A 21,604-nucleotide genomic window follows, 5' to 3' on the forward strand; every position below is an offset into this window, starting at 1 on the left:
AGGATGACATAGTGGTCAGCACATCGACCTAGTGGGCAGAAGGCCAGGGTTGGAATCTCAGCCTTGGTACAAATTTTCATCTGTCACTTCAGTTTGCACACACAAATCATTTCAGTGTGTTGTTTTGAAATGTAAACTTTGTATCAGTAAAAGTACTGTATGCAGTGTGAGGTAATACGTTTTGTTCAAACTGCCAAATGAATAACAGACTTAGAAGTTGAGTTTTGTACGGGGGCTATTCTGAAAGTATGGAACGTTTCCATCTGACACCACTAGGCATGCACCAATCACATGTATTTTGGTATGTGCGTGTTCAAATTTGTGCTGCAATCAAAAATCCTGCCAGTTGCGAGTTGCCATCTGTGATACGGTTTTTGTTGGCAAAAAACCTAAAAACTATAGAAATTAATCGTGAACTGTGCAAAGTGTACGGAAACAATATAATGAGTGAATTTTCCATCCAGAAATAGTGCATTCGGTTTAAAAATTGCCGAACCAATGTTCATGATAAAGACAAGAGTGGACGCCCGAGCATTGTGGCTGACGATCTTGTTGCTAAAGTTGATGAAACAATTGATGAGAACCGTCGCTTCACAATAATGGAGCTTTCACTTTCTTTTCTAAAAGTTTCACGGACTTTGTTTTTTGAAATTGTCACTCAAAAGCTAGGCTACCACAAATTTTGTGCACAATGGGTGTCCAAAATGCTTACAGAGCACCATAAAGAACAGCAAATGGGGGGAACGTTGACATTTCTGGAGGCCTACCACAAATGTGGTGATTCATTACTGGATTGAATCGTAACCAGTGACAAGACTTAGGTGAAACACGTCAATTGACAAAATTACAGTCCATGGACTGAGCCACACAAGGTCGTCGTCCCCCCCACCCCCACCCCACCCCAAAAAAAAAAAACCAAGAAAATGTTTGCAAACCTTGTCAGCAAGGAAGTTGAGGGTGACAGTGCTTTGGAATAGGCAAGATGTGCTGCTTATTGATTTTCTCGAACATGAAGCAACCATAAATTTTGCCCATTACTGTCAAACTTTGCACAGCCTTAGAAGAGCATTTCAAAACAAACACCAAGGAAAGCTGACGTCCAAAATTTTGTTTTTGCGCAACAATGCCCAGCCTCACACGTCAAACCGCACTAAAGAACTCCTCAATTCGTTCAAATGGGAAACTTTCCCTCATCCACCCAACAGCCCCAATCTTGCACCAAGTGACTGCCACTTGTTTCCCAAGATGAAGAACTGGCTTGCAAGGCAGTGCTTTGATGATGATGCGGAACTCCAGGCGGGCATGACTGACTGTCTGAAGTCTCAGGCGGCAGAATTTTACAGCGGTCTTTCAAAACTTGTCCACCGCTATGATAAGTGCCTCAATGTGTTTGGTGACTATATGGAAAAGTAGTGTATCAGTCACTCTTTCAGATGTATATTATAAAATGTATTTCTTGTACTTAGTTCCCCCCCCCCTTTTTTTTATACCAAAACATTCCCTATTTTCTGAATAGCCCTTATATTTGGCATTACAGAATGTCTTTAAAATATTATTGCTCATAGGGGTAAGAGAGGAGCAGCAGTGCATGCTTAGTAACACCTTGGTGTGTGTACATGTAAAGTTATCCAATAATATTGGGATCCTGCCGAATAGCTGGTTTGACACCAGGATCATTTATGTTTTACACAGAGTAATATGCATAACATTTTTCACGTGTTCTGGTGATCAAAGGACCAGTGAATTTATGTAAGCAATCTAATGCTTTGAACATTGACACCAAATCCACCATTTTTGGAAGGTGTTGACCAGAAACCAGTGTATATTCAAACTTCTGTGCACTGGACTACAAGCATACATGAACGACACAATTGGTGAACTGCTAGGGACACTTTTTGACGCAGTACAGGCAGCATATCTCTCGAGAAACTAAAGTGGGCTGATACATTCAGCTGTTGAAGTAATATACGTAGGGCATCAAAGGATTGTGGATAAATCACAAATTCACTGACTTGACAGCTGCTGTATGATAGTGGTTATCACCAGCTTACTGATACATTATTTGTGAGTGAGTGTATTCTCTGCAGCCATCTCTGGGCTGGTGACAATGACTAGGTGACAATATTAAATATATGCTGTGTGCATAATGATTCACCATTGCTGCACTGTTATTGCAGATTGCATATTAGACTGATGGTGAAATCCGCCAGCAGCAACATACAATTAAAAACACATTCCAAACACATTGTGCTGTGTATGTCAGGGAAGGGGGGAGAAGGTTGTCACATATGCCTCATGACGGCAGTGTGCAAAAGGTCGAGCAGTCAGGACTTGAGAATGGGCATCCAGGGCTGCCGTTGAATGACAAAACAGGAAATTAGGTACAATAAAGAGGATATATTTCAATGTATGGTGTACAAGGGGCACGTCTAGGGTCAGAAGTTACCAGGTTTAGGCAAGTCTAGGAGATCGAACAATTAATTGAAATGGGCAACACAAGGGGAAGCCAGAGGCTCTGCCTTCCGAAAAAACATCTGTTCTGGTTGAGGTCTAGATTACAAGAGAAAGAGAGGCAACTGTGTTCAGCACTGCAGAACACTAGAGCGTCCTCACACGTGACCTGTATCCCACGCACGATGTTGGATAAAACCAATGGCGTGAATTTGCTTGCAGTTTCAGCAGATGTCTCAGGCCATCCCTTGTCAGCAGCTTTAACTGGACAGACCTGCCTCGGTTTTGAAAGACAGGTTACTTGTGTCACTTAGGCACAACATAAGTTGCTCTGGGAGAAAACTTGTAAAGGTTTCAATGGGCCTTTGTAATTAATTTTTTAATTAATACCTCAAAAATATTCCTGACTGGCTGGCACCCTGTACAACATGGTATTATTCCCCCACTTATTCAACAGTCAGACGATTCTTTTATAGAGCACTTGCCCGCGAAAGGCAAAGGTCCCGAGTTCGAGTCTCGGTCAGGCACACAGTTTTAATCTGCCAGGAAGTTTCATATCAGCGCACACTCTGCTGCAGAGTGAAAATCTCATTCTGGAAATATTCTTTTATAATTAAGAGACAAGGGTCTGAGTCATCACAGATACTTACTGTTTGTGAAACATAAGTGTGCTTATTGAAGCCCATTGCCGTTTGCATGAAACTGTGTTCTTTGTTGAAATAATGCATGGTGTTGCAAGTACAGCCAGCTACGAGGGTGAGTCAAATGAAAACCTTAAATATTTTTTTAAATATTATTTATTATTTAAAAGTGGTACAAAGCTGTATCACTTATCAACATAATCTCCCCCACGCTCAGTGCTAGTCCTCCAGCACTTACAAAAGTGCGTAAATTCCTTTAGAAAAAATTCTTTTGATAGTCCGCGCAACCACTCATGCACTGAAATTGGAACTTCTTTCCTCCCATTGCGTCTTTGAGTGGTCGAAACATATGGGAATCACTTGGGATAAGGTCTAGTGAATATGGTGGATGGGGAAGACACTCAAAATGCAGGTCTGTGATTGTTGCAACTGTTATACGGGCAGTGTGGGGCCTTGCATTGCCATGTTGCAAAGGGACACCTGCTGACAGCAATCAAAGTCGCTTTGATTTGATTGCAGGCCCCCGATAATTTTTTGGAGATATGTGTATGATGCACTGATGACAGTGGTCCCTCTAGACATGTAATGCTCCAAAATGATGTCTTTTTTGTCCCAAAAGAGTGTCAGGATAACCTTCCCTGCTGATGGTTCTGTTCGAAACTTCTTTGGTTTTGGTGATGAGGAATGGCGCCATTCCTTGCTCGCTCTCTTCGTTTCCGGTTGGTGGAAGTGAACCCAGGTTTCCTCCCCAGTAATGATTCTTACAAGGAAGCCATCACCTTCTCGTTGAAAGTGCCGAAGAAGTTCTTCAAAAGCATAAACACGTCATTCTCATGTAAACATGCTGCAATGTCATTCAGTGTCACTTGGCGGTTTTTGGTCACTATGGCTTCAACTGCTGCAATGTTCTGTGGGATCACAATTCTTTGTGCCTGACCTGGACGAGGAGCATCTTCCGTTGAAGTCACACCATTTGCAAACTTCGTATTTCATTTGTAGACTTACTGCTGTGACAAACATGCATCACCGTACTGAACCTTCATTTGTCAATGAATTTCAATAGGTTTCACACCTTCACTACACAAAAACCAAATAACATAACACTGTTCTTCCCTGCTGCAAGTCGCAAGTAGGGCGGCCATCTTTATATTGATACTGCGACGGTATGTGTGCATCTGCACTACGCTGCCACCGACAGGCCATTCTTGACGCTGTTGGTAGCATGCTTACCAACTTACAGGAAAGCGGCGCGAAATTTCGATTTGTTATTACAAATTTAAGGTTTTCATTTGACTCACCCTCATACTTGTCCTGCTTCACTATCCACTACTTGCAACCCTGACAGGATGTGTCGTCCATTGTATACATATCTTGGTTTTAACTTGAGTTAGCACAGGAGCTGTTTGTGTATTACCTGGTGAGATATCTTTGATTCATTTTTATGTGAGGTTACATTACTGACACAACAACAACAACTGGATCAGCATAATATATTCGAATGAGAATACATGGTACCACATTTTGTGCATAACATGTATTTCACTGTCAGTGTATTTTGTAACATACCGTGTGGTTATAATTAAATTTTCTCTATTTAACAAGCTGGCAACGGCCTTGCCGCAGTGGATACACCGGTTCCCGTGAGATCACCAAAGTTAAGCGCTGTCGGGCGTGGCCGGCACTTGGATGGGTGACCATCCAGCCGCCATGCACTGTTGCCATTTTTCCGGGTGCACTCGGCCTCGTGGTGCCAATTGAGGAGCTACTCAACTGAATAGTAGCGGCTTCGGTCAAGAATACCATCATAACGACTGGGAGAGCGGTGTGCTGACCCCATGCCCCTCCTATCCGTATCCTCCTCAGAGGATGTCACGGCGGTCGGATGGTCCCGATGGGCCACTCGTGGCCTGATGACGGAGTGCTTTATTTAACAAGCTACAACACAGAAACTAATTACCTTACAAGTACCAAACCTGGTAGCATTAATGTCGAGAATATGGGTGCATGACTTCCATGCCTCACAGCGCCACTGTCCAGTTTCAACTGTGGCCACCAGGTGTCATGTGCCAGGTGCCATGATCAGTCATCGTGATACATATTCTCCCACATGTGACCAGTTGCAGAGCACTTGTTGATGTGTCAACATGAGCTTGGACAAAAGGAAGAGGGAATTATTGGTGAAGCTCTATTATCAAAACAATAACAATGCTGCAGCTGCACTTCAAGAATATCACCAGATGAAAGGATAATGGAAGGGTCCTCTTTCTCCACTTACTGTGTGGAGCATGTTGAAGTAGTTCGAATCAGCTGGAAAACTGGGCGTCAATCCGGAAAGAGGCAATGACCACTTGCCCAACAGGAGGGTGATGAACTCGCTGTTGCTGTGGCAGACAATGCTGCATGCAATTCCCAGTCATCAGGCAGTGCAAATGCTGTATCATGACAGTTGAACATCCTGTGGTCCACTGTATGGAAGGTGCTTTGAACCATTCAAAAATTGTATCCGTATGAGATCCATATTGTACAACAGCTCGAAGCACAGGACACACCGCAATGTGTTGACTTCACTCTCCACTCTTCACTGTCTCGCAAGAATTGAAGTTGATGAGGGCTGGCCCTGGTCCTGACAGGTGAAGTGGACACACACAATTGCCGAGTGTGGGGATCTTCATCTCCAGTCACTGTGTATGAAGTTCCTCCGTGTGGCTACATGGCTACATTCCGTGCTGCATTCTTTTTCCCTTCACTTGGGGAACATGTCTGGCATGTTTTAGTCTCACCTTTGTTTTTTGCTCCATTTTCCTTTCTTTATTTCCCTTCTCCTCTCGTTCCTCCGCCTCATCGTTTGAGTTTCCTCTTTTTCTTCTTCATCCCTGTGCACTCCTGAAGGCTGGCTCATGCATCTGACACGTAACAGGTGACTGGGTAATGTTAATTCCCAGCCCCGGGTCGACAGGTAGGGTTTGCACGTACTCCATGGTACAGGCCAGGCCCAGTGAGGGGTGATTGCCTGAGCTGCAACCTTCCCGAATAGCCGATTGGTCCCCTTGTCAGGCGTTCAGGAGGTGTGAACAATCACCCCAGTCAACGTCTACAAAACATAAACATAATGATTCAAATACCCTTCCCCCTGCATCACGGTTCCTTGTGGTGTCACTATGGACTTCTTAGCACCTGATCTCCAGCACGGTAGCCAGTCTGTTGTGGTGGGGTCGCCATGTACCCTGTTGGTTTTAGCCCTCTGACCACACAGGGATTGCTCTGCCGATGCCTGCGCCATTAACTCCCCACATATGCCAAGGGGTAGATGACCTTCCCCCTGGGGCATCGGGACTCCTGGCAATGGCCATCCTGCCAGGTGGCCTTTGCTGCGGCTGGGTGGCACCTGTTGGGAGGGCCCCTGGTCAGAGTGGGTAGCATCAGGACAGATGACACGCTATGAAGCATAGTCCATCATCTCTTGCTGGTGGTGAAACACCAGCAGTCTCTAAGCGTTCACATGTTCAATTCAACACACAGAAGTACGACCCCAAATCTTTCCCCTCCATGGCCACATCATGGGAGGAATGTCAGGCTAAGGATGGCAGCGGATCTTATTCTCCCCGGTACTTTGTATGTTAGAGAGCTGATGTGGAATCTTTCATGACGATGACGACTCGGTTTTTAGTTGAGCATTTACAGGACAAGTTTGGGGAGGTGGAGGGATTGTCCAAAATGAGATCTTGGTCATTCGTGATCAAAACAGCATCCTCTGCTCAGTCACGGGTGTTACTCACTTGTGACAATCTGGGGGATGTTTCTGCACCTGTCATGCCCCACAAGAGCTTAAACATGATCCAGAGTATCATTTCACAGTGACCTTCTTTTGCAATCTGACAATGAGCTGCACGCCAATTTAGAGTGGTGAGGTATACATTTCATCCAGCGTGTCCACTAGGGTCCAAGGGATAATCAGGTTTCCGCCGGTGCCTTCATCTTGGCCTTCGGGGGTGATACATCGCCTGAGAAGGTCAAGGTGATGGTCTACCGCTGTGATGTAAAGCTCTATATCCTTCCCCCAATACGGTGCTTTAAGTGTTGGAAATTTGGCCATATGTTTTCTCATGGTACTTCCAACGTCACGTGTCGAGATTGTGGACACCCATCACATCCCAATACTCCATGTGCCCCGCCTCCTATCTGTGTCAACTGGGGAAAGCACCATTCGCCTTGCTCGTCAGACTGCAGGATTCTCCAAAAAGAAAGGAAACCCATGGAGTACAAGACCCTGGACTGACTAACCTAAACTGAGGCTAAGAGAAAATTTGAACACCTGCATCCTGTACGTATGACATCGTCTTACGCTGCCGCTACAACAGTTCTGGCACCATCAGCTCCGCCAACCCCAGTCACCTCTCAAAGCCAGAAGACTACACTTCCCCCTTGATGGTGGGGGGCATTTTCCTTCCTGTTGCTCCCACACCACCTACTTCGGGAGCAACACCCCCCCCCCCCCCCCCAACCATCAGGGACGTCCATCCCCACTTCTAAGCTGGAAAAGCATAAGTCTTCTTCGGCTTCTCTCGCTAGGAAGGGATCCTGTGGGTCACTCCCTTCCCAGGTTTCTGCTACTGGGAAATATGACACCTGCCAGTGGCTGAAGAGCTCAAAAGCAGCCGGTTGCAGGGCTTTACGCTCATCCTCAGTCTTGGAGTCTGAACCAGTGAAGTCCTCCCAGATGGGTAAACCCAACGAGCAGCGAGAGAAATCCAAAGGGAATACCCCTAAGACCAAGGAAATTGCAGTGGCACCCACACAACCGCTACATACAAGCTCTGTGTCTGAGGATGGGGTGGAGATTCTGGCGTCTGGTTTTCAATGCTGAGGACCTAGATCTCGCCAGACCCACAGACAAAAAGGATATAGACTGCTCAGGCTGTAAGTCGGTGGCAGCAGGTGACTCTGAGGTGTAAACTACCTCATTGAATGTTCCATGCCAGAAAGTGCTCCCCTTCACTACACGCCACAGTGAATCCTGTAATGCTCCATGTACAGAGTGGGAGCTCCTCAGTGCCCTTGCATATTGCCCCAACACATCTCCTGGGCCTCATGGTATCCACAGACAGGTGATTAAACATTTCTCCTCTGACTGCAAGTGACATATCCTCGTCCTCTTCAACCAGATCTGATGTGATGGCATCTTTCCATCACAATGGCGTAAGCTGCTGGAACGTATGGCGTGTCGGCAGTTGGTTTGGGTCCTGGAGTCACGTGGCCTTCTGGCTCCATGTCTACCACTGATAACCTTGTGTCCCTAGAATCTGCCATCCGAACAGCCTTTTCCAGATGCCAACACCTGGTTGCCATCTTTTTTTACTTACGTAAAGCATTCAACACGACCTGGTGACATCATATCCTTGCCACATTGTATGAGTGGGATCTCCAGGGCCCACTCCCGATTTTTATCCAAAACTTGTTATCGCTCCATACTTTCCATGTCCAAGTTAGTGCATCCCATAGTTCCATCCCTATCCAGGAGAATGGAGTCTCGCAGGGCTCCATATTGAGTGTGTGTCTATTTTTAGTGGCCATTAACAGTCTAGCAGAAGCTGTCAGGCCCTCCATCTCACCTTCACTGTATGCAGATGACTTCTGCATTTCCAGTACTGGTGTTGCTGAGCATTGCCTACAGAGAGCCATCCACAAGGTGCAGTCATGGGCTCTAGCCCATGGCTTCCAGTTTTCAGCCATAAAGATGTGTTTCATACATTTGTCGGCATCATACCGTTCATCCGGAACCAGCACTTTACATTAATGACAATCCACTCATTGTAGTGGAGACATATCGATTCTTAGGTCTGGTTTTCAATGCTCATTTGACATGGCTTCCTCATCTTCGTCAGCTTAAATGGAAGTGTTGGCAGCACCTCAATGCCCTGCACTTCCTGAACATCATCAACTGGGGTGCAGATCACTCCACGCTGCTGCAGCTCTACAGAGACCTTGTTCAATCCTGCCTTGACTGTGGGAGTGTGATTTACGGTTCGGCGGCGCCTCAGCATTACTTTTGCTCGACCCATTGCACCATTGCGGAGTTCGACTAGCAACAGTAGCTTTTAGGATGAGTCCAGTGACAAGCATACTGGTGGAGGCTGGAGTTCCTCCATTGAAGATCTGATGTGCACAACTGCTCGCCAGTTACGTTGCACATATTCATAGCTCTCTTGAACATGCTAATTACTGTCTTATTTTTCCAACCAGGGCAGTTCACCTCCTGCATAGGCAGCCCAGGTCAGGGCTAACGATTGTGGTTCTCATGCGGTCACTTCTGTCTGAACTGGAGTCCTTTCCTGCACCACCTCTGCTCGAGGTACATTCACATACACCTCCATGGTGTAGCTCTAGGCCAAAGCTTCGCCTGGACATTTCGTGTGGCCCTAAGGACTCCGTTAACCCTGCGGGTCTCCGCTGTCAGTTCCTCTCAATGCTTGAAGTGTTCAGGGGCTCTGAAGTGGTTTACACCAACGGCTCGATGGCTGATGGTGATGTTGGCTTTGCCTTTGGCCACAGTGGCCATATTGAACAGCATTCCTTGCCTGATGACTGCAATGTATTCACTGCAGAGCTGGTGGCCATATTTCGTGCACTTCATTATATCCGTTCATGCCCTGAGGAATTGTTTCTTCTGTGTACTGACTCCTTGAGCAGCCTACATGCTATCGACCAGTGCTACCCTTGCCATCCTTTGGTGGCATTCATCCAGGAGTCCATCTATGCCCTGGACCAGTCCCTTCATTCAGTGGTGTTTGTGTGGACCCCAGGACACTTCGGCATCCCAGGCAACAAACTTGCCAACAGGGTGGCCAAACAGGTTATGTGGAAACCGCTTCTGGAGATGGGCATCTCTGAACCTGACCTGCGTTCTGACTTATGCGGTAGGGTTTTTTGGCTTTGGGAGACGGAATGACATAACAGTACGCACTACAAACTGCGTGTCATTAAGGAGACTACGAATGTGTTGAAGCCTCCCATGCAGGCCTCTCGCAGGGAATCAGTTGTCCTCTGCTGGCTCCACATTGGCCATGCTTGTGTGACCCACGGTTACCTCTTGCACCGTGACCACCTGCCCCAATGTTGGTGTGGCGCCCGGTTGACAGTGGCCCATTTTGTCATGCACTGTCCCACTTTGAGTGCCCAGCGATGAAATCTCGTGTTACCAGACTCGTTGCCGCTCATTTTATCTGACAACGCCTCATTGGCTGACATAATTTTACGTTTTATTCATGAGGGTGGGTTTTATCATTTGATCTAAGTTCTAGCATGCGTCCTTTGTCCCTCTGTGTCCTCCACTCTAGTGCTTTTAGGGCAGAGGTCTTAATGTGATGCAGAGTGGCTGGCTTTTCCTTGGCCAGCCACTGTAATCTACTTTCTTGTTTACTCACTTCTGTTTGTAGCGTCTCTCTGTTGTTTTCTTGTCCTCTTTTGTTCCTTTTAGTGTTAATTGCCTTTCCTTCTTTCTTGTGGTTTTTCGTTTCTTTTCGTTTTGAGTTATATGTCAAATCTGCTTTATTCTCACATTTGTGACATTATTTTATTAGGAACAAGGGACCGATGACCTCGTAGTTTGGTCACTTCCCCCCTCTTTTAAACCAACCAACCAACAGTCCAGCTGTATATTCTGAACCCAATGTGCTGCTACCAGTGTCATCATTTCAACCACACTAGAAAATCTTGTCGACACCCAGCCAAATGTGTCACCTGTGGCAGGGATGCGCATGAGGGCTACTGTCCACCTCCTCCTCCCTGCTGTATCAACTGCAATGGCGGCCATGCCGCCGCCTGTCGGGATTGCTCCATGTATCTTGATGAGCGGGCTGTCCAAGAGATCCGAGCAAAGGAAAAAGTGCCTTACCCAGTTGCTCCCAAGTTACTAGCTAGTCACAAACCCTGCATTCTCCCGTCTGGTACCTACAGGTCTGTTCGTGTTACCTCTCACTCCATAAAGGACATGGCCATGCAGACGTGCGATCTCCAATCAGCTCTGAGCTTGTGAAATCGCCTAGTGTCAAGGTTGCATCGCCATCCCCTCATCCAGCTGTGCACCAAGCCATCAGACAAAGCCACCAGCTACACAACCGGTAGGCTGGAAAGGACAGGAGTAGTACTCTCATTGAAGACTTCCTACATCCCTCCAGGCAAACAAAGCCCTAGTCTTCTTCGAGCCTTTCCGGTTAGAGGAAGTCCACCAAAGGCAAATGATTTTCTCCTTCGCCAACTTGAAGATCCTCTTCGATAGTAGCATCACGTGATACCTTAGCGCTGCCGGCCTCTGTGTCGCCCGTGCTCACCACCAACCATTTTTCAGTGTTGGACTCCACGGACCGACCCACAAGCAAGCCGATGCTTCTGTGGACACCATGGAGCAGGATCCACCTGCTTCTGTGCTCTGTAGTAGCGACTCCTTACTGGCTGTCACTCAGCAGCCACCGAGGTGCCACCCCTACATTTCTTCATCATTATGACACTCTTCCAATGGAATATTCATGGCCTTCGGTCCCACAAAGAGGATTTATGGCTGTTTTTATCATCGCAGCGTCCTCTTGCACTCTGCCTTCAGGAAATGAAATTGGACCCTCACGACCACTTTGAGCTTTCACATTTCCTACCGATTCCGTTTGACTTCCCCCCTGAGGTTAGCATTTCATCTCGTGGGGGTGTCGTGCTGATCGTACGGGATGACATTCATAGTCAACCCATCTCACTGACTACCCATCTTCAAGCTGTTGCAGTTCGCCTTTTCCTTCCCCACCTGACTTTTTTCCTCTGTACCATTTATGTCCCTCTGTCATTCGATGTCACCAGGGCAGACTTCCTTCAGATTATTGGGCAGCTACTTCCCACATATTTGCTACTTGGTGACTTCAGTGCACATCATCCCCTTTGGGGTTCTTCCAGGATCTATCAGAGAGGTGCCCTATTGGCTGACCTCCTTAATCAACTTAACCACTTCGGCCTTAACACTGGAGCACGGAGCACTCACTTTCCTTTCCGACTCCTTGCACACCTGTTCCCATTTGGACCTATCCTTCTGCAGTGCCTAGCTTGCCCATCATCTTGAGTGGTCTGTTCTTTCTAATGCCTACTCTAGCGACCGTTTCCTGTGTGCTACCCGTTTGCTGACTCCTACTCCAATACCTTGGGCCGCCATTTTGCAGATGTTCCAAGCTCTTCCAACTATCACCCTGCTTTTCTCCACCGGAATTGAGCAGTGGAGGCTCAGGCGATATCCTTCTCTTCTCCGAATCGTGAGTGCTACAATGCCGCATTTACTATGAGGGAGCTAGATCATGCTCTGAGTTCATCCCGATCCTCCGCCCCAGGGCTAGACGCAATCCACATTCAGATGTTGCAAGCACTTTCTGCTTAACGCGTACAACTGCATCAGGGCAGAGGGCACATTTCCCGGATGCTGGCGTGAAGCCTTAGTCATACCAATACCTAAGCCCGGTAAGGACAAAAACCTTCCTTCTAGCTACCACCTCATCTCTCTTACCAGCTGAGTTTGCAGGGTGACGGAACGTATGATTCATGCCGGCTGGTGTGGTGGCTCGAGTCTTGAAATTTGCTGATGAATGCACAGTGTGGATTTCAAGTGCGGTGTTCTGCAGTTGACCATCTCCTTACTTTGTCCAGCCATGTCATGCCGTCATTTGATAAGTGGCACTACCCCACCACTTCGTACACATTGCGCCCACATTTTAACTGTCTGCAACTTCCTGACAGACTGCCCATTTTTTTAATCGTTTACGTTCCTGCTTGGGTTTGCCGGCTGTTTAGCAAATGACTTGCGGGCTGTCGACCGCCTTTTACTTTTTATCCGCCAAAGCAATATGGCGAAGGCGATTTAAATTTTAGTTTTGGACCTCCATTTCTGTATGATGTCTTTTTTCACCCTTTTCCATGTGTTTTTAGCTGTTTTCTATTATGTCAATTGGGACTGACGTATAGTCGTTTTTTAACTTGTCTCTGTCTTCATGTTCTGTAGTTTTGACTTGGGTGCATATGACCCCAGTTGCTTTTTTGCGCCCTAAAGCAAAACAATTAGCCCATTCTTTTTAGAAAAGGTTGGCACTCAAGGACCAAAGACGCGCAATGTGACTGGCCAGCATTACTGCAATATGCTTCGCCAGAATGTCGTACCTGCCCTACAGAAGAGAGATGCATTGAACTCAACGGTTTACATACAAGATAGGGCCCCACTGCACATCGCTTATGGAGTTCACCTGCTTCTCCAAAACAAGTGTGGAAATGATCAAATTATCAACTGATCATTTCAAATGCTTGGCTGGCACAATCACCTGATCGATCATACCCTTTTGTTTCTGGTTGTGGGGCTATCTGAAGGACCGGGTTTACCAGGGGATCATTCACACTTGTGCTGATCTGAAGAGCAGTGTATCAAGAGAGGTAGCCAGCATACCTACAGACATGCTTTATTCTGCTGTACAGAATGCAATCCTGCACTTTCAGACTCTCCTGGACACTGATGACCACCTTATGGAGCCCCTTTCATAGCAGTAATGGTACTGGACTAATGGGCAGGCTTAATGAGTTGCTTATTTGTGTTGAAGAATTAGAGTTGAGCAAACTAGTTGATGTAATCTGTCTCTCTGAACATCATGTGACCACTGGTATAGAAATGTTAAATGTTACAGGAATCAGGTTAGCTTCTTACTTCTCTAGAGAAAATATGGAGAAAGGAGGAGTTGCCCCATTTGTCAGAAACTGCTTTGATTTCAAAAATATTTATGTTAATAAATTTTGCTCAGAGCAGCACTTACAAGCTGGTGCAACAGTAGTAGTATTTCATCACAAGTCATTTATGATAGTAAGTACATACAGAGCACCTATAGGAAACTTTAACCTCTTCAGAAAAAATCTGGAAGCTCTGTTGTCCCATCTCACAGTAAAAAACAAGGAAGTAGTGGTTGTTGGTGTTTAATGTGGGTTTATTGAAAAGCTCTGCCAGTGAACAGTTATTGCAATCAGTAACACTGTTAGTTCCTACTGTGAACTTTGCAACTAAGATATGTAAATGCTCTGACACTGTTACTGATAATATCTTTGCAGACAAATCTACGAAAAAAAGTCATATCATAAAACCAATTGTAAATGGGCTGTCTGATCATTACATGCAGCATCTTGTATTAAATGTTGAAACTTGTCAGGATAAAAAAAAATCTATTAAATCTGAGTGCAGGAGGTTAATAAAATCGGTCGAAAATTGAGAATTTCAGGAGATTGCTCAAGGACATGAACTGAATAGTCGTTTACAATACTTCTGACTCAAATAGAATGTACAAAGCATTCATTAATGAAGTTACTTCCACTTTTGAAAACTGTTTTCCTCTAAAGGTAACTCAAATCAAACAGAAGTAAAAAAATAAACCATGGATTACACAAGGAATAAAGATATCACGTGGGACAAAAAGGAGACTGTAATTACTATGTAGGAACAGCTCTGATGTTAACATTACAATGCATTACAAAGAATACTGCAAAATATTGAAGCAAGTAATCCAGAAATCAAAGCGGCTTTATTATGAGAAAAAGATAATTACATCAGGCAACAAAATAAAAACTGCTCGGTGATATAGTGAAGACAGAAAAAGGTGGGGCCAAAAAGGAATAGCAACAAATAACTCGAAAAATAAATGAGACGTTGGTAACAAGTGCATGTAGTGTTGCAAACCTCTTAAACTAGTACTTTATTTCTGTTACTGACAGTTTGGGGTTATCAGATTCGGTGTGCAGTGCAATGGAGAATCTGAGACCAGTCTTTAAAAATAACTTCAGTAAAATGGAAATGACACTCAAGTCTCCCAAAGAAGTAGCATCCATCATAAAATACTTAAAATCTAAGTATTCTAGTGGATATGATAACATATCAACCAAGTTAATCAAAGAGTGCTCCTGAGAGTGAAGTTCTGTCTCATGTTATTTGTGTAATCAGTCTCTTATCAGTGGAACATTTCCAGACTGGCTAAAATATGCTGAAGTTAAGACTCTTTATAAGAGGGGGGGGGGGATAAAGAGATACCATCAAACTATTGACCAATTTCACTTTTGACGGCTTTTTCAAAAATATTTAAGCATCTAACTGCAAATAATATATTGTCCAAGTCACAGTTTGGGTTTCTTAAAGATTCTGATATAGAGAAAAAAGCAAACAATGGAAAATCCAGGATGGAATGTAACAATATTATGAAAAAGGAAGTTGCTACTCACCATCCCCCCATGAACCATGGACCTTGCCGTTGGTGGGGAGGCTTGCGTGCCTCAGCGATACAGATGGCCGTACCGTAGGTGCAACCACAACGGAGGGGTATCTGTTGAGAGGCCAGACAAACATGTGGCTCTTGAAGAGGGGCAGCAGCCTTTTCAGTAGTTGCAGGGGCAACAGTCTGGATGATTGACTGATCTGGCCTTGTAACATTAACCAAAACGGCCTTGCTGTGCTGGTACTGCGAACGGCTGAAAGCAAGGGGAAACTACAGCCGTAATTTTTCCCGAGGACATGCAGCTCTACTGTATGATTAAATGATGATGGCGTCCTCTTGGGTAAAATATTCCGGAGGTAAAATAGTCCCCCATTCGGATCTCCGGGCGGGGACTACTCAGGAGGACGTCGTTATCAGGAGAAAGAAAACTGGCGTTCTACGGATCGGAGCGTGGAATGTCAGATCCCTTAATCGAGCAGGTAAGTTAGAAAATTGAAAAAGGGAAATGGATAGGTTAAAGTTAGATATTGTGGGAATTAGTGAAGTTCGGTGGCAGGAGGAACAAGACTTTTTGGTCAGGTGATTACAGGGTTATAAATACAAAATCAAATAGGGGTCATGCAGGAGTAGGTTTAATAATGAATAAAAAAATAGGAGTGCGGGTTAGCTACTACAAACAGCATAGTGAACACATTATTGTGGCCAAGATAGACACAAAGCCCATGCCTACTACAGTAGTAAAAGTTTATATGCCAACTACCTCTGCAGATGATGAAGAAATAAATGAAATGTATGACGAGATAAAAGAAATTATTCAGGTAGTGAAGGGGACGAAAATTTAATAGTCATGGGTGACTGGAATTCGTCAGTAGGAAAAGGGAGAGAAGGAAACATAGTAGGTGAATATGGATTGGGGGGAAGGAATGAAAGAGGAAGCCGCCTTGTAGAATTTTGCACAGAGCATAACTTAATCATAGCCAACACTTGGTTCAACAATCATAAAAGAAGGTTGTATACCTGGAAGAATCCTGGAGATACTAAAAGGTATCAGATTGATTATATAATGGTAACACACAGATTTAGGAACCAGGTTTTAAATTGTAAGACATTTCCTGGGGCAGATGTGGATTCTGACCACAATCTATTGGTTATGGACTGCAGATTGAAACTGAAGAAACTGCAAAAAGGTGGGAATTTAAGGAGATGGGACCTGGATAAACTGACTAAACCAGAGGTTGTACAGAGTTTCAGGGAGAGCATAAGGGAACAATTGACAGGAATGGGGGAAAGAAATACAGTAGAAGAAGAATGGGTAGCTCTGAGGGATGAAGTAGTGAAGGCAGCAGAGGATCAAGTAGGTAAAAAGACGAGGGCTAATAGAAATCCTTGGGTAACAGAAGAAATATTGAATTTAATTGATGAAAGGAGAAAATATAAAAATGCAGTAAACGAAGCAGGCAAAAAGGAATACAAACGTCTCAAAAATGATATCGACAGGAAGTGCAAAATGGCTAAGCAGGGATGGCTAGAGGACAAATGTAAGGATGTAGAGGCTTGTCTCACTAGGGGTAAGATAGATACTGCCTACAGGAAAATTAAAGAAACCTTTGGAGAGAAGAGAACCACTTGTATGAATATCAAGAGCTCAGATGGCAACCCAGTTCTAAGCAAAGAAGGGAAGGCAGAAAGGTGGAAGGAGTATATAGAGGGTTTATACAGGGGCTATGTACTTGAGGACAATATTATGGAAATGGAAGAGGAAGTAGATGAAGACGAAATGGGAGATAAGATACTGCGTGAAGAGTTTGATAGAGCAATGAAAGACCTGAGTCGAATCAAGGCCCCGGGAGTAGACAACATTCCATTTGAACTACTGATGGCCTCAGGAAAGCCAGTCATGACAAAACTCTACCATCTGGTGAGCATGATGTATGAGACAGGCGAAATACCCTCAAACTTCAGGAAGAATATAATAATTCCAATCCCAAAGAAAGCAGGTGTTGACATATGTGAAAAGTACCGAACTATCAGTTTAATAAGTCACAGCTGCAAACTACTAACGCGAATTCTTTACAGACGAATGGAAAAACTGGTAGAAGCCGACCTCGGGGAAGATCAGTTTGGATTCCGTAGAAATGTTGGAACACGTGAGGCAATACTGACCTTACGACTTATCTTAGAAGAAAGATTAAGAAAAGGCAAACCTACGTTTCTAGCATTTGTAGACTTAGAGAAAGCTTTTGACAATGTTAACTGGAATACTCTCTTTCAAATTCTGAAGGTGGCAGGAGTAAAATACAGGGAGCGAAAGGCTATTTACAGTTTGTACAGAAACCAAATGGCAGTTATAAGAGTCGAGGGGCATGAAAGGGAAGCAGTGGTTGGGAAAGGAGTAAGACAGGGTTGTAGCCTCTCCCCGATGTTATTCAATCTGTATATTGAGCAAGCAGTGAAGGAAACAAAAGAAAAATTTGGAGTAGGTATTAAAATTCATGGAGAAGAAATGAAAACTTTGAGGCTCACCGAGTGAGGTGGCGCAGTGGTTAGACACTGGACTCGCATTCGGAAGGACGACGGTTCAATCCCGCGTCCGGCCATCCTGATTTAGGTTTTCCGTGATTTCCCTAAATCGCTCCAGGCAAATGCCGGGATGGTTCCTTTCAAAGGGCACAGCCGACTTCCTTCCCCATCCTTCCCTAATCTGATGAGACCGATGACCTCGCTGTCTGGTCTCTTTCCCCCCACAAACCAACCAACCAACCTTTGAGGCTCGCCGATGACATTGTAATTCTGTCAGAGACAGCAAAGGACTTGGAAGAGCAGTTGAACGGAATGGACAGTGTCTTGAAAGGAGGATATAAGATGAACATCAACAAAAGAAAAACGAGGATAATGGAATGTAGTCAAATTAAGTCGGGTGATGCTGAGGGAATTAGATTAGGAAATGAGACACTTAAAGTAGTAAAGGAGTTTTGCTATTTACGGAGTAAAATAACCGATGATGGTCGAAGTAGAGAGGATATAAAATGTAGACTGGCAATGGGAAGGAAAGCGAGAAATTTGTTAACGTCGAGTATAGATTTAAGTGTCAGGAAGTCGTTTCTGAAAGTATTTGTATGGAGTGTAGCCATGTATGGAAGTGAAACATGGACGATAACTAGTTTGGACAAGAAGAGAATAGAAGCTTTCGAAATGTGGTGCTACAGAAGAAAGCTGAAGATAAGGTGGGTAGATCACGTAACTAATGAGGTGGTATTGAATAGGATTGGGGAGAAGAGAAGTTTGTGGCACAACTTGACTAGAAGAAGGGATCGGTTGGTAGGACATGTTTTGAGGCATCAAGGGATCACAAATTTAGCATTGGAGGGCAGTGTGGAGGGTAAAAATCGTAGAGGGAGACCAAGAGATGAATACACTAAGCAGATTCAGAAGGATGTAGGTTGCAGTCGATACTGGGAGATGAAGAAGCTTGCACAGGATAGAGTAGCATGGAGAGCTGCATCAAACCAGTCTCAGGACTGATGACCACAACAACAACAACAACAACAATACTCACCATATAGCGGACATGCTGAGTCGCAGGTAGGCACAACAAAAAGACAGTCACAAATAAAAGTTTCTGCCAGTACGGCCTTCGTCAACAACAGACCACACACACACACACACACACACACACACACACACACACACACACACACACACACACACACACACAAACACACACACAAAACGCAACTCTCACACACGACTGCAGTCTCGGGCAACTGCCATGTGGTTGCAGTTCTGTGTGTGCGTGTGCGTGTGTGGGCGGGAGGGCATGCGTGCGTGCATGCGCGCGCGCGCGCCTACGTGTGTGGTGGCGCGCGCGTCGTCTGTTGTTGACGAAGGCCTTACTGGCCGAAAGCTTTATTTGTGACTGTCTTTTTGTTGTGCCTATCTGCGACTCAGCATGTCCACTATATGGTGAGTAGCAACTTTCCTTTTCGTAATATTGACGTAGAGAAAGCTATTTACCCTTTCAATGAAAATGAACTTAATAGATAATAAATTAGAGGCTACTGGCATTTTCTGTGACTGTGTGAATCACATCATTCTTTTAAGTAAATTAGAATATTATGATGTCACCGGCAATGCTGTGAAATGGTTTGAGTCTTATCTAACTAACAGGAAACAAAGGGTGTCATTGCTTTGCAAATGATACAAACTTTGCTATAAGTAGCAAGTCAAGTACAGGTTTAGAAATAGCTGCTAATCAAGTTTTCACTGATACTAATAAACGGCTTAAAGCTAATTCACTGCCATTAAGCATTGGAAATACCCACTATATGAAGTTCAGAACCTGTATGAGATTTCCTTCCAGCATGCGTATAACATATGAAGACATTCAGTTGGAAAAGGCTGACAGTGTTCAATTTCTGAGATTACAACTCGATAATAAATTCAGTTGTGAGAATAGAATTGCTGAAGTGCCTGAACAAGTCTGTATTTGCAGTGAGAATGATGTCAGAGATAGGATATATAAATATAAAAAACTTGCATACTTTGCTTACTCTCTTCCTGTTATGTCATGTGGGGTCATATTCTGGGGTAACTATTCAAACAGAGCAAAAGTTTTTAGCATGTAATAAGAATCATTGCTGATGTAAATTCAAGAACATCATGTAGAAACCTGTTCAAGGAACTTGGTATTCTAACCACTGCTTCTCAGTATATTTATTCCCTGATGAAATTTGTTGCAAGTAATATATCTGTGTTTCCAACCAATAGCTCAATACAGAGTATCAGTACAAGGAAAAAGAACAATCTACATAAAGACCTAAAATCACTTGCCTTGGCCCAAAAAGGGGTCCAATATTCAGGAACACACATTTTCAGTTATTTTGCCAGCAACCATTAAAAACTTGGATTCAGATAAAGAACAGTTTAAATTTTACTCTGTAGATGAATATCTTAAAAGGGCAAATATCTTAAAAGAGACTGTTTGTCCAGCTTAAGTAAAAAATGTCTGTTGGATTTCAGTTTTTGACAGCTCTTGGTCACAACAGTCAAGATTAGGTATTTTTTGTGTGATAAATTTATTAAAAGTGCATAACAGTGTTCCATTCTGACATTGTATTGATTCTGTAAATATTACTAGTTCCAACTCAATGTAATGTATTCACCTATTTTTGCAATCTCTTGACAAATGATCAGGGTAGTAAGTATTATATTCAGACGTCTTGTTTTTTATGTTATACTTTCTGACATGTTAACATCCACGAGAATAGTCTCATTTTTGGGTCCATGGAACGAAAACTGAATCAGTGCTAATCTACAAATATGGGTACGATCTCAAACAGAGCTGATCAAACACAGAATGAGGGTAGATATAGGAAACCTGACAATTAGTCATAAATTATCATAGCTGTGTTGGGAAACAACCAGGGCTTCAAGCACTCTCATAAAAAGCACTGAAGCAAAAATCTTTGCAGGTATTTACCAAGGACATAATAATGTTCAGGAAGGATAGACTAAATTCAGTTACTGGGGGCGTATTTGTTGCTGTTACTGTGTAGTGAAATTGAAGTAGATAGTTGTGGAGAGTTGTTAGGAATCGAAGTTACACTCGACAACTGAAATAAATTAGTAACTGGTTCCTTTTATTGACCCCCTGACTCGAGACCCAGTTACTGAAAAGGTCAAGGAAACCTGGTGTCATTTCAAATAACTACCAGACTCCTGTAATTATATATAGTTGGTGGCGACTTCAGTCTAACCTCGATATGTTGGCAAAAATACACATTTGGTCGGTGATAGGTGCAAAACATTGTCTGAAATTGTGCTAAATGCTTGCTCCAAAAATTATTTTGAGTAATTAGTTCAAGAGCCCACTCCAAATATAAATGGTTTTGGTAACATACTAGACCTCATAGCAACAAACATTTACATCTACATCTTAATCAACATGGATACTCTGCAAATCACATTTAAGTGCCTGGAAGAGGGTTCATCGAACCACCCTCACAATTCTCTCTTACTCCAATCTCGTATAGAGTGCGGAAAGAATGAACACCTATATCTTTCCGTACGAGCTCTGATTTCCCATATTTTATCATGGTGATCATTTCTCCCTATGTAGGTCAGTGTTAACAAAATATTTTCGCATTTGTAGGAGAAAGTTGGTGATTGGAATTTCATGAGAAGATTCCGTCGCAACAAAAGACACCTTTCCTTTAATGATGTCCAGCCCAAAACCTGTATCATTTCTGTGAC

At 44.1% G+C, this 21,604-nt stretch overlaps 1 protein-coding gene across 1 annotated transcript in view; it reads left to right on the top strand.

Annotated features, from left to right (window-relative positions):
• Window positions 1-21,604, top strand: part of LOC126175258 (acyl-protein thioesterase 1) — a 132,338-nt gene that overhangs the window by 71,237 nt on the left and 39,497 nt on the right. The window lies entirely within an intron of this gene.

The sequence above is a fragment of the Schistocerca cancellata genome, chromosome 3, assembly GCF_023864275.1.
Source record: "Schistocerca cancellata isolate TAMUIC-IGC-003103 chromosome 3, iqSchCanc2.1, whole genome shotgun sequence".
NCBI lineage: Eukaryota > Metazoa > Arthropoda > Insecta > Orthoptera > Acrididae > Schistocerca > Schistocerca cancellata.